Below are 11,200 nucleotides of genomic sequence, written 5' to 3'. Positions count from 1 at the left end.
TAGGCAAGCCTATTTCAACAAGAGTCCATGGCCAGCCCAGCCCCCCTCTCGTCCCCCCGAACGGCACCCCAAACGGCGGCGACCCCTTTGGTCGCCGCCCTTCGGCCGCCGGCCCGAGGCCACCGGCCCCGGCCGTTGCTGCGGCTTTGACTCCGCAGGGCGCCTCCGAGACCCGCCCTGTCGCGCACCGCGCGCGCCCGATCACCTGGGCTGGCGGGCGGCGCTCTCCGGCGCCACGTGCGGCCGCGCTGGCCGGTGGAGCTGGCTGCCGTCGAGGTCGCAGCCGTGTGCGTCAGCCTGCATTCGCTTGCCCGGGAGCAGCGTGATGCTGGGGGTGGGCGGAAGCGTCTCTTGCAGCGCGGGGTCGGTGTTTCCTGCCTGGGGGGCCGTTCCCTCCTGGCCGTTGCCGCGGCTTTGACTCCACAGGGCGCCTCCGAGACCCGCCCCGTCGCGCACCGCGCGCGCCCGATCACCTGGGCTGGCGGGCGGCGCTCTCCAGCGCCGCGTGCGGCCGCGCTGGCCGGTGGAGCTGGCTGCCGTCGAGGTCGCAGCCGCGTGCGTCTGCCTGCATTCGCTTGCCCGGGAGCGGCGTGAATTTCCCTTGATCAAACAGCTGTTAAGCTCTAAATGTAACTTGTGAGCACTCTCCTACATTCTCCTATCAGTTTTCTCTTTATCATAAATGGGTAGAACAGCTAGACTGGGTATGGACACCCACGCTGAAAATACAGTCTTTGTTCAACCATGAAGCTCGGTGGGTGAGGTTGGTCAAGCCATCGTTAACTGACCTTGCCTTGCTTGAGTCCTCCAGAGGCCAAAGTGCTCCTCTGAGCTGCCTGGAAGTAATAAACAGTGTAATGAGCAATACACGATTGACCGGCAGAAGTGTAAGAGCTGCAGCGCATTGCACTGGTGGAGGCCGTGTAAGAAGGAAAGCGGCACTGCATTATTGCTTGTCACGCAGGTGAAGTGTCTGTGTCAGGAGAAGAGACAGCAAGCCTGCTTGGAAAGTGAGCCCTAGACTACAATCACATCATTAAAAAAAACAAATGACCTCAGTAACAGAACTCCAGGAAAGTGCTTGATAGTTCTTGCCTTTTGACCAAAGCCAGGTTTGGAAGAAATATGATGAAAATGAAAAATATGGCTTTGATCCAATGGAATTGCTTTTTGGGGGATGGGGAGAAAACTACTCTACCACTCACAAAAATTTGTTCTGAAGGGCTGGAAAATTCTCCAGAGGAGATGTTTGGGTGACATGGGGCTGAGCAGCAGAAGAGGAAATAGAAAGCAAGCAAGAAAGCAAGCAAGAAAGATCACTCTAGGAGGTTTCCTCTAGCACCATGTTGGATTTTTTGGGTGAGGAGGAGGGATTGGTCCAAACTTTATAGAATAAACCATTAAAATAAAGATGGATGCAAAGAAGGCATACCTAGGTATTTCTAAACTACATCCAGTATTATGATTTTGGGGGCTTTATTCCACTCTTTAGAAAAGCTTTATGCATCTTTCAATTAGTATTTTATGAATTTTCCACAAAATGATGAGGTATTTTTAGCTGAATACCAGGATCTGAAAATGGGCATGATGTATAATACTCATTGAAATAAAACTCCCCCCCTCCCCGACTTGCTCAAAGCTGAAGTAAAGCACATCTATTTTCAGCTCTGTAGTTTGACTGGATTAGTTTTATTATTATGGTCTTTTGTGGGTAGCTGTCCAGTGGCTGTTAAGAAAGCATTTAAAGATTCTTGCAATAACACACATTTAACTGATATTAAACCTATTTTTCCCCTGTAGCAATTAAATTTGTGAAGGTGCTTTGGAGAAGACCTTGGTTTATGAATTACAGGAAAGATCTGAAACCCCATGTCTGTAATCACATGTAAACTTGATGGACCGGGTTCAACAAACCACTCTGTGCATACTCAGAGAACCATTCTGAGTGATCTGTCCTGGGAGCAGTAAAGAACATTTGCAAGGAAAACAGACTGTGGCTGCTGATACTGCAAAGAAGGAACCTCAGCTCTCAGCAGTTTGAACTCAATCTAGCAAGCACCTCCAGGAAGTGCCTTATGAATAAGTCTGTGTCCCAACTCTTTTGGAGGAAGTCTCTGAAGACGAGCATGCCTCCTCTCCACCTGCTGCTCATCTGATTGGGCCTCTCCCCTCTGCTGGCACCATGCCATGAGGTTCAGGTCAGAGGAGAGGGCTGTTCCACATTGTGGAGTCTCTCATCCCCAGCAGCCCCTCCCACTGGCGGTCCGTCCGCTCCATTCACGTTAACTGTCCAGCGCAACCAAGCGCCTGTCCTTGAGCTAATCACCTCCTCCACCTCCTCCTGTCGCCTCCCAGGACCGTGAGCGAGCCCGTGCTCCCCAGTCTCACCGAGACATTCCTTCTGTTGTGAGTCTGAATAAGCACCTGGGATGCGGGAAGTGTCCCGTGGGAACCATCCCTTTTGCTCCCAACACAGGTGTTCTCAGTCCGTGATTGCATGTTAAATAACATGGAGGACAGAAGAACAGTGAAGGACACCAGAGCATAAATGGGAACGAGGTGGCCCTCAGTCCTCCAGAATCACCAGCAGGAATCTGCTGCCTGAAGTTGAAGCAAACCGCTGCGGCGCGGTGCCTCTAATCCCCACCCCTGCACAGAAGAAGACCATGGACAATTTTTGGGGAACCATCCTGCAGTTTTGTAGGATGAGCTGTGGGGACAAACTGCTCATTAGGGTCTGGGCAGTTGTGCAACATTCCAGTAGGAACGGGAGGTGGCCAGATGGTTTTGTGATCTTATTCCACTCTCCCAATCTTTCTTTTAACTGAAAACCAAGTCCAGCTCCTGCACGCAGCTGCTGGCGTCCAATCCATTTAAAAATGGCTTCAGAATGATGTTGCGTCCTGGACCCTCATATGGCCTGGCATGGCTACCAATGATGCTGTATGAAGAAACAGAGTCGGACTGTATAAGCAATTCGGCAGGGACGGCGATCATCCAGCATCACCTCCTGGAGTACAGGCCATGGTGCAATCCATGGAACTACGCCATCAAGCATAGACAAAGCCCAAGAGATCACTGTTCCTGAAAGCCTTTCTTGAAAAACTGGATAGTGTAGTCACAACAATGGATCATGAGGATTTTTTTGTAGCTCAATCTAAAGAAAAGGTTTCTTCTAGCTCAAACATGATAGCCCACAGCAGTTCATTCCAATAAATGATTTTCTGCTATACACTGAACTTCTCCTACTGTCTAAATTGGTTGGTAGATTTGTCAGCGTGTATCAGTTTTCTTTTACTGCTTTCTCATTTCAAACTCTTTGGTATTTTTAAACCAGAGACTAATTTTAGTAAAGAATAACAGGGAGATGACTCTTCTAGTTTTAGGCTTTTCTCTTTATTGGGATGGAATGGCACATCAAACTCACAGCAGCAACAAATCTGCAAAGCAAAATATTACATACCACATGACTCTTGTGGTGTTTCCATAGTAACTAGTGCCTTAGAATTCACACCAGTAAAACAGTAAAACCATGTTAGGGTGCCTAAAGTAGAAAACATATGGATTTTTACTGTTATTGTTAACATTACAAAAATGCTGTAAAATATTTAAGGCCATACAAAGTTTTACATCTACATCTGCAGGTGGGTACCTCTTAAATAGGGGTCCATTTTCAGAAGGGGGAAAGTAGAAACATTGGTTTGGAATTATGGGAAACAACTTTATAACTTGAGGGAAAATAATAGAAGAGCAACTGGATTCCCAGCAGGATTAGAACGGAGTATTCAACTCCAATCTTTCAAGATGACAGGAAGATGAGGATGTAACTGTTTCTTTCTTAGCATTCTGCAAGCTCAGCACTGACCTTTTCTGAACTTTTCTGGATTGGGGCAAGTTCCCAAGATGATGGAAATTGAGTAGTTGTTCTGTGTCCTTCTTTCCTTCCTGCAGAAGAAGTTATCTGTAAGCAATTCCCCTCCCTTTTGGTGTAGGAAATAGTAGAGAAGATTAGTAGCTCAACTCTTAGGATGGAATAAAAAATGCACTGCCCTTGGAAGAGCAATGGCCTGTTAGGGTAGGAAGAAGGAACAGCATCTGTGATGAACTGAGAAAGGCACTTCCCAATGTGTTGCTCTCCATACTTGTTGATGCAAACAGTCCAACTCTTCTGGATGCATTTCTCACTCTTTATCAGGCATGGGGTGATATTCTGCATTCATCTGAATCCTGTCTGGAAGCATGGCTAGCTAGTAGGAAGGGAACAGATTTTGAAACATATCTGGAATGGGCACCTGACTTGCATCATTCTGGTGACTTCCATCCTCACTCCAGAAAAAAACAGATGCCTCTGGTATAATATGGGCAAACCTCTGGAAGGCACCAGGATGACGGAAGCTTCCATGTTTCATTTTGTATAGGAGGGCCAATGGATGTGTGTAGGGAGGTTTAGTGAAAGTGAACTCTTTGTACATGCCTGGACTGAATCGAAGATGCCATTCCAAGATCCTGTCATGAAGGATTTGATTGTCCCCTCCACCAACACTCCACAAAGAAGAACAATGCCATTCTGTCTATGTTGTCTGTTGCATGGAGGATGGAGGCGAATGGCATCAGCAAATCATAATGCTGTATCCACATACTGCTGGGCAGGCCAGGGATGGAAGACTATTCTAAACATACTCAGTAAGACTTGTTTAGGGCCAGTGATTTGCTGGGCAAAATGAAACTATATTCATATAACTTTTTGTTCTATTAATATGTAGGATATTTATAATAGGAAGATTACTATGGGGAATCCTACCTTTTAGTTCTTATTATTTTCCTTGCCAAAATTGAGAATCTGCTTTAAACAGCAGCAGACACACCTACAACCTTCAGCTGGATTGCTTGCCATAGCATGACCAAGTCTCTGAGACACCTAGGTTACTCTAAGTTACTCTGGGGACTCCCATTGGGAGCAATTAGGTTATTTCAACCTGAAAGTGTTCAGCTACTGCATCTGGGTTCAGTGGACTGGTGCTAAGCTTCTAAATACTGCCGAACACTTCATCGTGGGCTGCTCTGTATTACTCTGATGATTTGCTACACAGAATCTTTGTTGTGGTGATCCTGGTTGTCAAGCTCAATTCTCCTTGCCACTCTGTGTTGCATTGTTTATATGGCTATCTATTCAACTGGACTTAGAAGTGATATATTAGCATTCTGGGTAGCTTAAGACATCCAGGTGATGAATAGCAAACTATTAATCCTGTAGCTCTGACAAGGCATTTCCAAGCAACCCTCAGGATGGTCAGATTTAAAGCACAGCATGACTTAGCACAGTCAACTCCTGTGTAGAGTATTGTGCAAATGATGAAAAGCCAGGATTACAGGCCTGCCTTGGGTGATGCAGCATCTTCTTTCAGATAGTTTGTGCTTGCTGCAGTAAATTACTCACTGCCTTTTACTTAAAGACATTGCTAAGCCACCTTTAAATGAAGAAAACATTACCCATTCCTGACCTGAAAAATACTTCCAAATGAGAATACTGCTATAATTTTAATTACTCATTTATGTAAGGAGCAAAAGGAAAGGTTGTCTCTGGAAGTCTTTACTGAACACTGGGTATGGTGACATAAAGAATAAATATTGGTTGGGTAAATTATTATTCCTTTCTCAAAACTGAATAAATTTCAAACTCACACAGGAACAAAGAAACAGAAATTGACAGATTCAACAAACCCAAGGTAGAGGTGCTGGTGGAAGGGGACACTTGGAATGCACTAGTTTAATTAGGTAAAGACTTCTCTGCTCTTTGTTCAATTGACATGAACCAGCATGGGCACTTGATTGAGCTCTGCCCTGGAGAAACCTTTCCATGTGCAGGGAGTGAACATTTCCAAGCTGGCTGATGGGTTAACATTATACAAATTGTTTCATCTGCAAGGGCTGTTTTCTGCCAAGTTTTCCCTGTGATTTTCTACCCAATTATCCTCACAGGTCAGGGAGTCCAGGTATTAACCCTGCCCTGCCCTGTGTTCATTGCTCAGAAAGAAACTTTTCCTAAAATCACCCAAACCCAGTATGAGACAAGTTACTTATGAGAAGGACACACAACTTAGGTTATGCAAATTAGGTCAACTTGATTGCAACTTAGATCAACAATGCCTAAAAATCAGTATTTGTCAGCTCCTGCCAGATAAATTGGGAGGGAATGGTATGTGGCTTGAATGTTAATTTGAAATAAAAGCTATATTGATCCTTCAGTACTGTAAGTCCTGAGCCTAGCTTTCCATAGGCCAAGAAAGGGGCTACCAAGTCCAAAAGATGCAAGCATGGTTAAAAGCCACATGGAGACAAGAAAGCTTCCTTCAGAAAATGGAAGTGTTGCTCAGTTAAGAGAATCAGCAGGAACACAAACCTTTGAAAAGAAATGCAAACAGACACAAAGAGGTATATAAATTGGAAGGTAGCAAGCTCAACTGGACTTTAGCAATGAGAATACATTTTTTGTATACATTAAATACACATAAATATACATTAAGTATATATTAAATATACTTAAGTAGAATTGTCCCCTTAAGATATGAGTAGGAGTATCTTTTAACTGACAGATTTTAAATGATTAATTATATTTGCATAGATCTAAACATTTTAAAAAGTTATAAGCATGACCTCTAGAGCTGAAGTACAGATTCAGAGTTCAGAGCCACTGTTATATTCTTGCTATTCAAAACTGGTGCCACATTTTGATATGTCTTATTCAAAGCTCCTTCTTCAGTTAAAATTCTATTTAAATTCAAAGAAAGGTTTGCAGACGATCAGGTGCAAATAGTAAAATGATCCTTTCTTACAAGTATGTTATTCTGTGTGAATAACATCTGTTCCATTCCAACTTAATGCTTGCACATGACACTAAAAAATGCAAAAGCAACTAATTTGTTGTGCTTCGGATGAAGAAAAACTACATTTAATTTGTGTTCGTTATAAAAGATTAATCATAGTCTTCCCTTCACTATAGAAACTGATGACAGTGTGCAATATTTTCACAATTTAAAACAAATCTTAGATCATTAAAAAAAACAAAAGAGCATCATTATTGTTAAGGCTACCATAATTAAATGTGGAAGGAGGATACTTTGAGAGAATGAGACCTGGTATAATTGCTGTTCATTACAATTCACCTGAGCCAGGCAAGGGGGATAGATAGAGCCTTCTAATATTCCCCATCAGGTCTGCCACCTTCTCCCTCATTGGGGAAAATCCCTGATCAGCTGAGCTTCACTTTGAGGAGAGGTGACAGGGCACAGGGAGAAAGCTGCTCTGACCACGGCACTCTAGCAGGCAGCCTCAAACTTCCTTCACTGTCCATTTCTCCTTAAACTCTCATCCCCTGAGGAAACATCTTCTCTTGAGGAATTTCAGGAAAAATGGACAGGAAAAAGTTTACTCCATTCCTTGTGTATCATGTTCCCAAGTAGAATTGGGGGCACACACACTTACAGAGGAGTAAGTAAAACTTTTATGCATATCTATATTACAAAGTATTGTATTAGACCCTCACACTTCAAGCATAGAAAATGGGCTCAGATTTTTTATTATTATTATTATTATTATTATTATTATTATTATTATTATTATTACATTTCTATGCCGCCCCTTGCCGAAACCTTGGGGCGGCTTACAACACAATAAAATACATTGAAATACAATAGCACATAATAAATTACCATTAAATACAAAAATACAAAAAATACATTGATTTACAAATATAAGATTAAAATTATCAGTATAAATTAAGTAAATAAAAATATAGGAGGAGAAAGAGAAGGAAGAAGAAGTTGCCCTGGCCAGATCATATGTTTTAACAATTAAAATGATGTTTAAATAAAAAGGTCTTTACCTGGTGCCGAAAAACCAATAACAACGGTGCCAGGCGGACCTCTTTGGGGAGCGAATTCCATAGGTTGGGTGCCACCGCAGAGAAAGCCCTCCTCCGGGTACTTACTCTCCTAATTTCTTTCATGGAGGGTTCCCGGAGAAGGGACTCTCCCGCAGATCTCAAAGGGTGGCCGGGCATATACGGACGCCCACTGAGGTCAATTTTCAGGCCAAATTTATTGCATCTGTGTCAGCTTGGATGCCATAGTTGATACAGGTCCAGTGGAGGAGGTGCAGGGTCCTGCTTATCCAGTTACAATGACTATTTTTCATACTGTGCAGCAGGATGGAGAAGGGAGGACTCCCATTTGTGTGCTAGACCCTTGTCCATCCTGGATCAGCCAAGGAGTGAGTGGCTAAGCTGGGAAGGGCAGGAGTGGGTGCCCCTACATGGAAAGGTCTGATTCCGACCTAGTGATAAGATTTCTGTTAAAAAAAAATCTGTCCTTAAATCACACTGTGTTGGATACCTAGGCCTCTTTTGCATCTAAATTCAAGAATACCGAACTGGTGCATTCAATAATGGTCTGGATGAGGGCAAATGAAAGGAAGCTTAATCCAAATAAAACAGAGGTGTTCCTGATTAATCACAAGGCCAGTTGAGCAGTAGGGATTCAACATGTGCTGGATGGGGTTGCACTGCTCCTGAAGACTCTGTATTGCTCTGACGGAAAGGAAGCTTTTCCTGATATCTAGCCTGATTCTGGCTTGTTGCAACTTGAGTTGATTATTCCATGTTGTACACTCAGGTCTGCATGAGGAGAGATCTTGTCCTTCCTCTTTACAACATCCTTTGAGGTAATTATAGAGGAATATGATGTCCCCCTTCAGTCTTCTCTTCCTAAGGCTGAATATGCCCAGTTCTCTCCGTCTCTGCTCATCGGGCAGTGTTTCCAGTCCCTGGATCCATCCTTGTTGCCCTCTTTCAGACCCTTTTTAATTTTTCTGCAACTGTCTTCAATCTTGGTGCCTAGAACTGAACACAGTATGCTAGATGAGGTCTGACTAGTGAAGAGTATAGGGGAACTATTATTTTTTTATGATTTGGAAGAAATACTTCTATGAATGCATCCTAAAACAGCATTTATCCTTTTTGCACCTGCATCACATTATTGGCTCATGTTTAGCCTGTTGTCCACAATAACTCCAAGGTCTTTTTTTCTTTTCTTTTTCAGTTCTGCTGAGCCACGTATTACCCATCTTGTATCAATGCATTTGGTTTCTTTCTCCTAGGTGGAGAACTAGGCACTTGTCCCTATTGCATCTTTCAGTCCAGCTTACCAAGATTGCCCTGGATCTTCATTCTGTTTGCCACAGTGTTTGCTATTCCACCCAGTTTTGTATCATCTGAAAATTTGATTATTCTTCCCTGTACTTCCTCATCTAAATCATTAATAAAGATGTTGAAGAGCACTGGACTTATGGCTGAACGCTTGACACCCCACTAATTACCTCCCTCCAGTTTGAGAAGGTGCATTGATGAGCACTCTGTGTCCAATTTAGCAGCCAATTTTGGATCCACCTAATATTTTTATTATCTAGTCCAGTTTTTGCTAGTTTGCTTATCAGGATGTCATGGCCAACTATGTCTTAAGCTTTGCTAAAGTCTAAATAGATTATGTCTACAGTGTTTCTGCTGTCTATTTTGGTGGTTACCCAGTCCAAAAATGAGACTAAATTAGCCTGACAGGATTTATTTGTGATATATCCATGTTGGCTTTTATTAATCACTGCATTTTCTTGAAGGTGCTTGCAGACTGATTTTTTAAATAATTTGATCCATAATTTTTCCAGGGATTGATGTCAGACTAACTGGTCTGGAGTTTGCAGGTTTGTCTTGATGTGGTATTAAAGCTTTCGCAATGCCCAGGTGGTGCGCAAGGTGCTGAGTAAGACCTGGCATCTAAGCTGTGCTCCTCAAGGATACAGATGGGCTGAAAAGCAACTTCAGTCAGTCCCTCCAGTCATTCCCAAGGAACCAAGAGTGCTTGAGCACTCAGGTGTGTTGGCTTGCTTTACTCTTGGCAGGGGGAGCTGCTCCCCGTGGGCATCGCTGCATTAGGCCGTATACCCTCAGATGGGGTGCCTGTTATAAACCCATCCCCAAATCCCAGGGGCAAACTCTTCCACAGAGCCCTGGACTTGCTAGATGAAGAAACCCTGCCTCGCCTTGCCTGAGCCCTGAGCCCTTGCAAATGGGCATGGCATACTACTCATTTGCCCAGAGCTGTTCTTTTCCCCTCCTTCCAAGCAGACCAGGACAATGGCTTGCAAAGAAAGGGCTTGGTTACATTAACACATGAAGAGCATTGCAGAAGTCAAGAGCAAAAGCAAGGAGACAAGTTTGAATACTGGCCATTAGAGAATGACAGCTTAGAAGTAAGAAGCTGATCCTAAACCGAATGCCTCTCTGCCTTTCCTGACTGAAATCTGCAAACCACACCTTCAAAAGATGGATTCTCCTCTTTCAGGAGCATTTGCTTAGAGCATCTAATGTTTCCCACCTGGGCTGTCCTGTTTACCTAACGCTGTAACCTGGAAAATAATGATGAGAGGTCCGCCCCTCTCCTTATTAGAATGCTCACTAAACTTTCTTAGAGTATCTGGAACTGGTACTTGGTAACTGCCTGGCTTAGGTCTGCCCTTACTGGTCTTGGCATTCCAGCTGGAGATTCTAACTGCAGCTCCTTGTTGGAATCAGAATCTGTTTCTACATGCCTTAAAAACTTTCTTGTAAAACAAGTAAGCCCAGTACCTACACACTCAATCCAGAGTCAACATTCCGTTAGGGCTGAATGACAACATAGAGCAAATAAATGGCAGCTCCATTTTTCAGCGCATCCATTAGTGATACATCAGCATGTTTTATATATTGTTCCATTAATTCAATTGACAGAGGCAATTCAACGTCAACGACTGAAGAAGAATAAATGCCACTTGTGGTCATCCATAAACAAGATCTCTGCACTGAACTTTGCAAGATACCCAGTGACATTCACTCTTACCCAAAGACTTGCATAGAAATGGAAAGAGTGGCATCATATCAGCAAATTAGACTGTTGCGTCATCATCACCAGACAGCTGAGGTCCTTGCAATATTTCCCCCAGATTTATATTCAGAATTGCTTGTAATTTTTCTAGCTTTATCTGGGTAATTTCCTTCATAATCAGCAGATTATAGATGAAAAAACTCTACATGAGCATGACTAATGTGCAAAAACAAACGTATGTCTATGCAATTATCAAATTGCATGGGTAATTTAATTTTTGTAACTGGAGA

Source organism: Varanus komodoensis, unplaced genomic scaffold, assembly GCF_004798865.1.
Source record: "Varanus komodoensis strain SLA01 unplaced genomic scaffold, ASM479886v1 scaffold10, whole genome shotgun sequence".
In the NCBI taxonomy this organism is placed as follows: Eukaryota; Metazoa; Chordata; class Lepidosauria; order Squamata; family Varanidae; genus Varanus; species Varanus komodoensis.
The sequence above is the reverse complement of the archived record's forward strand: the minus strand, read 5'-3'. Positions refer to the sequence as shown.